This window comes from Labeo rohita, unplaced genomic scaffold, assembly GCF_022985175.1.
Source record: "Labeo rohita strain BAU-BD-2019 unplaced genomic scaffold, IGBB_LRoh.1.0 scaffold_1531, whole genome shotgun sequence".
Lineage (NCBI taxonomy): Eukaryota > Metazoa > Chordata > Actinopteri > Cypriniformes > Cyprinidae > Labeo > Labeo rohita.
In genome coordinates, this window is record NW_026127705.1 from 12,200 (window position 1) to 18,100 (window position 5,901).

The following is a 5,901-nucleotide window of genomic DNA, read 5'->3' on the forward strand; positions in this document are numbered from 1 at the left end:
TTGTGCCCAGTCCGTGCTCTGCGCATCTACATTGAACGAACGCAGCCCTTCAGACGTTCGGAACAGCTCTTTGTTTGTTACGGAGGACAGCAGAAGGGGAAAGCTGTCTCCAAACAGAGGATCTCCCATTGGCTGGTAAACGCGATCCGTATGGCCTACCTGGCCAGAGGCCTACCCTGCCCTCTGGAGGTAAGAGCCCACTCAACCAGGGGCATCGCTGCCTCAGCAGCCCTGGCGAATGGGGCCTCATTAACAGACATCTGTAGAGCTGCAGGTTGGGCTACACCTAACACATTTGCCAGATTTTATAATTTGCGCACAGAACCAGTGTCAGCTAGAGTCTTGATTACTAACTCTTGACTCAGCACACTGGTTGGTGTAGAGCTTGCATAGAGCGCTTCCCCTAATGGTGATTACGCTTCTGAGTTTCAGTAGGTTTCCTGATGCGAACCCTGGACACCATCTCCATCTTTGGCACTTCTGCACATGGCAGAGTTTAGCGGAGAAACTCGCTATGGAATCCCTTCACAAGGTATGAATACCCTTTTTTATGATTGGATTGTGCCCCATATGTAGTGGCCCCTTATGTGGCCCCATATGTGTATTTCCACCTATAACTCTTGTGGTGCGGTGTTTTCCCCTGAAAACAGGTTCTCTAGGATCTGAGTCTGGCTGTCTTCCCAGGTGTGAGACCCATCTCAGGTCCCATGTCTAACTATGTCACTCTAACCCCCCTGTCGGGCAGGTCGTGAACTCCGTAATGTCTTCCTTCGGGAGCAGGCATTTTTCCCAACGATCTCAAGACACTCAGCCGCCCTTAGGGGAGGCCCGGCTGCAGGACCCCGCTGTACAGGTCAGTCCTTGGACGTTGGATGGTCACAGAGGAGGTGAGCTGCACTTACGTTAACACGTTGCCCTGTTTCTTCTGCACTTATCTCTCGTGACGCGGTCAGACATGTGGCGTGTTTTTACGGGGACCCCTAGTGTCGTACACTACTCGACACAACTCGGAGTGTACGACAGATAGGGAACGTCTCGGTTACGTATGGTAACCCTCGTTCCCTGATGGAGGGAACGGAGACGTTGTGTCTCCCATGCCACATCTCTGGTCCGCCTCTGAGTGAGCTGAGACGCTCGGCTCCTCAGAATCAGAACGAGTGAGCAGATGCACACGCTGCCCTATTTATACCCGGATGTCCGGGCGTGGCCAGCTATGCAAATCTGCACACCCAATTTTCATTGGCCTTTCTCAAAACTGTCAGAGGTGTTTGGGCTCTCAAGGGCGACCCCTAGTAGTGTCGTACACTACTCGACACAACGTCTCCGTTCCCTCCATCAGGGAACGAGTACACTGATTTTTGATTGATGGAACATTTGTATTATTTTAGAATACCAGTTGATAACTGCTGTGCAGTGGATAAGTTCAATGCAGTAAATGAGACTTAAAAACAGACATTTATTTCAATCACCAAAAAATGGACAGTCTCTGGCCACATTTTCAGCTAAAAATCTTCTTTGCTGTTCTGCTGAAGAAAAATACTCATGAACATCTTGGGTGGCGTAAGGGTGAGTAAATTAATAGCTAATTTTTATTTTTGAGTGAACCTTTTCTTTAACTGAGCCAGATGATGTGTCAGATTTTATTCAATTTGCATACTCGTTTGACAAGTAACAATAAATGTCAGTGTCCTTTCAAAGACTGTAAATTTAATGCACATGTGTATTTAATACCCTTGATGACTTTTCACTGAAAGATTTATTTTCCTCATCAAAACCTGTTTTCTTTCCTTTTCCAAAATTTTCAAAACCCTATTCCTTTTCAAAAAGTGTGTTTATGGATTGTGTCCTTCAAAATGTTAATAGCCACTCAATGTTTGTTCTTAGATCTTTGCAGGATTCAGTCGCATATCTCGGATCTGAGTTCTGCGCAGCACTGGACACAGACTCTGCACTTTTGACATTTTCTATAAAAAAGGATTTAAAATTTCACATCAAGTTAATTAAAAGGTATCTCTTTATCATGTTGACTGTAGTTGTCATCTTTAAATCATGATTTGCTTATGATTGTTATCCTCAGCCTGTCTCTATTTTTTCATAGTCATCTGATGTTTCCACTGCAGTACTTCAGGACCTTTCAGTCATCCTGGAGGATGACCCAGAGGAATTTTACAGGATGTGTTTCGTAAGTATTACTGGATTTTCTGCTCTCATCATTTTGTTTTATTCAATATGAATATAGTTCAGGTTATGAAAAATTGTCAAAGGTTCTGTGTATTATTATTTTTTTTAGTTTTGCAGTAGATGCTATATTTGTCTTTTGTGAAACAGTTTATTACTGAAATTGGTGTAAATGCTTTAACTTCGTGAAATTGTGTTGAGTGATCACAAACATCATTACACACTTTACACACTTTGAAATAAACTTCTTGAAATAAAGAGCCTAGTTCACCCAAAAATGGAAATTAGCCCATGATTTACTCACTCTCAAGGCATCCTAGGTGTATATTAGGGCTGCACGATAAATCACATGTGATTGTCATGTGCATCTCGACAGTAAAGATGGTTCTGTGATTAGAAGTAAATCTCCATCATGTGCATTCAGATGGAGCGGAATTTAATACACAGAGCCTAAGTTCACTGACATGCTACGCAATATCGCGTTTATAATCGAATGCGATTCATCTGCAAATATGAACACGATATTGTGTAGCTCGTCAGCGAACTAAGGCTCTGTGTATTAAATTTCACTCCATCTGAATGCACGTGATGCATATTTACTACTAATCACATAACCGTCTTTACTGACAAGATGCGCATGACAATCACATGCAATTTATCGTACAGCCCTATTGTATATGACTTTCTTCTTTCAGACCAATACAATCAGAGTTATATTAAAAAATATCCTGGCTCTTCCAAGCTTTATAATGTCAGTGGGTGGCTGTTTCTGTTCAACAGTTTAATGAAGTGCAGTAAAATGCGTCCATACATGCCTCACACAGCTCCGAGAGGTGAATACAGGCCTTCTGTAGCGAATATATGATTTTGTAGGAAAAATGTCAATATTTAAAACCATACACTTTTCTCTCACTTCCGCTAACTGTCATAGGCAGAAGCCATCCCGGGCAGCTGATGTAGAATGCACGTGTGCGTATGCGCCGGTGGTTAGTGACAAACATGGAAGCACAGGACAGAGCGAAATGAAACACCAGTAACGAATTAGAAGTACAAAACAAAGATCCATAAAGAAGAATGTCGGAGGATTTCAATATAAACCAATAGCAGACTGGTTTTCTTTTGCTAAAGTAAGGAAACTTTGCTACCTTTGCTCCTGTAAACAAACTTTTTTTTGCTTGTAAGTTTCGACTAGCATATTTACACCAGCGCATACACTACACAAACGTCCTACAACGTCCACCTGGAAAGGCTTGCACGTATGACAGTTAGTGGAAGTGAGAGAAAAGTGTTTATAACGTTTTAAATGTGTATATTTTTCTTACAAAAATGCATCAATCCACTACAGAAGCCCTTTATTCATGTGTGAGGCACATTTTATTATGGATGGATGCGCTTTCTTGCACTCCTTTTGAACTGTAGAACAGAAACACCCGCCCATTGCCATGGAAAGCGTGGAAGAGCCAGGACATTTTTTTTTATGTTACTCTGATTGGATTGGTCTGAAAGAATGAAGTCATACACACCTATGATGCCTTGAGGGCGAGTAAATCATGGGCTAATTTTAATTTTTGGGTGAACAAACCCTTTAAGATAAAATCATGTAAATGATGGGTGTGATCCATCACTCCATAACAAGAGAGAAAATGCTCTTAGCATTCTTAGCATGTTGTAAAAAAAAAAAAAAAAAAAAAAAAAAAAAAGTTCTGTAAATCTATAATGTTGAAAACGTACAAAAAATGTAGTCCATGGAACTTGTGTGTAATATTCCAAGACTTCCAAGACAAGGCATGCAGTAATAGTTGACAAATGATAATTTACACTTTTGCTCTGATTGAAATCATTTATTGTGAAATGTCACTATCACACTATAAATCTCGTCATCTTTCTTTGGTGATCATAATTTAAAGCTTAATTACATTTCCTTGTGCTTGATGTTTGCACAGATCATTGTACACTCACTCTGGTCATCAATATGAATCAATTTGCTTATAAATTAAAAGCATTAAAAGTTCCTTGTCAATGTATGCTTTTAGAACATTTCCAGTATTGAAATTAAGAAATTTACACTCTACCTATTTTATTTCTCTACTTAGGATGTGGATGCAGACTTCAGTCAAGCAGTTGTAGACCTGCTCACAGTTCTACCAGAAGACATGCCCTCATTGTGGATGCAATAAAGGCAATCATGGAGGGAAGAATTGTCATGGATGGGTTTTAAAGGCCTGTATTTTATTTTTGCTGTTCTGTTTGCATGCCATTCTGAAAATGCTCTGTTTAACAGTGTTCCAGTGGGTCCAGATAATGTTATGACAACAAAGTGTTGTTTAGTCAAGAAGTCTGTAAAGAGTATTATAAGAACACAGATGTTTTAAAAGCTAATTTTTATTATTGTGATATTCTTAAAGTTTTTTTTACAATAAACTGTTGAGAATTTCAAACTTGTGTTAAGTTCATTTCATGCTGGTTGAACGAATAAAAATACGTTCAGTTTACTTAAAGAAAATGTGGAAACCGATTGCACGAAATGTTTTAAGTTCCCATAGCTTAAAATGGCAGATTAAATCCATGTTGAGAATAACAGCATTTAAGATGTTTGCACAACACCAAAATAACACTGTTAGTTAAATAGAATTAATAAAGTAGTCTTACTATTAAATCTTAAGTAAGATTAGTAAGTGTCCTGGAGTATGTTAACTAGAAATGACATTAAACTAACTTGATATTAATTAGATAATTTACTCTGTAAGAGTTTGCTTTCTTTACTTTAAACAGATTATTAAATTAACTTTAGTTTTACCTTTAAGTTTGCTTTAACAAAATAAGGCAATCGGTTTCCAAACTTTTTTTAAGTAAGCTGAACTTATTAGGATTTACAGTGTACGGGACAGGAAGTTCAGCTACTAGTTTGTGATGTCACAAGTACAGCCAAGTAAACACTATTGCATGGCCAAAAATTGAATTTCTTGCACACTGTTTTAATGACCCTGACAACGAGTGCATTCAGCATTGGGGAAAAAAATTGCATATTTTTACTCAAAAATAATATATTTATGGTGTGTTTCTTGTATATTTTGAAGACACCCTTAATTAATTTGTAATATACTTGTAATACAAACAAAGTACACTTTAATATCACTAATCAAGCATGCAATTAGCTTACACAGCATATACTTACTTAAAGTATACTAAGTATACTTGAAGTTGTTCCAATTTAGCACATAAAAGTACACTAAATACACTTACAGTTATGCTTTACTACAATTTAATTACAACTAAAATATACTTAGCACAAAATTAGTTGTTCCAAAATAGCACACTTCAAGTTAACTAATCAGTAACACACTTGAAGTATACTGACAATTAGTCTGGCTGCAAGTATACTTAGCATATTTTTTGTTTTCACTAGGGATGGTTTGATCTGTATCTCTGAAAGCCGCTGGATCTTTGGGTGGCGAAGTATTCTGTAAAGAGCAGGACTCGTAGGAAGCGTATAAGATCCAAGTGCGAGCTTTAATAACCAGATCGTAGTCAACAGGCAGGGTCAATATCCAAACAGACAGTGGCAACGAAGACAAAGCAATGGCGTAATCCTTCGAGCAGGCAGAAAGTCAAAAACCAGGGAGAGCAGTCCAAAAGTAACAAATAAACAAGCAAAACAAGGCAAAAACTATGGCAATGAACGAGGCAAACTATGGCAGAAAACAAAGACAATGGAACAAAGCA

At 38.7% G+C, this 5,901-nt stretch overlaps 1 long non-coding RNA gene across 2 annotated transcripts; it reads left to right on the forward strand.

Annotated features, from left to right (window-relative positions):
- Positions 1–1,488: 1,488 nt before the first annotated feature.
- LOC127158518 (uncharacterized) lies at positions 1,489–4,771 on the forward strand. 2 transcript variants are annotated; one of them, XR_007826176.1, is made up of 4 exons: positions 1,489–1,566; positions 1,885–2,007; positions 2,099–2,182; positions 4,272–4,771. It is a non-coding gene; the product is annotated as an uncharacterized LOC127158518 (long non-coding RNA). The 2 variants fall into 2 exon arrangements; XR_007826175.1 differs by having other exon boundaries at positions 1,885–2,182.
- The last annotated feature ends 1,130 nt before the right edge of the window (positions 4,772–5,901 follow it).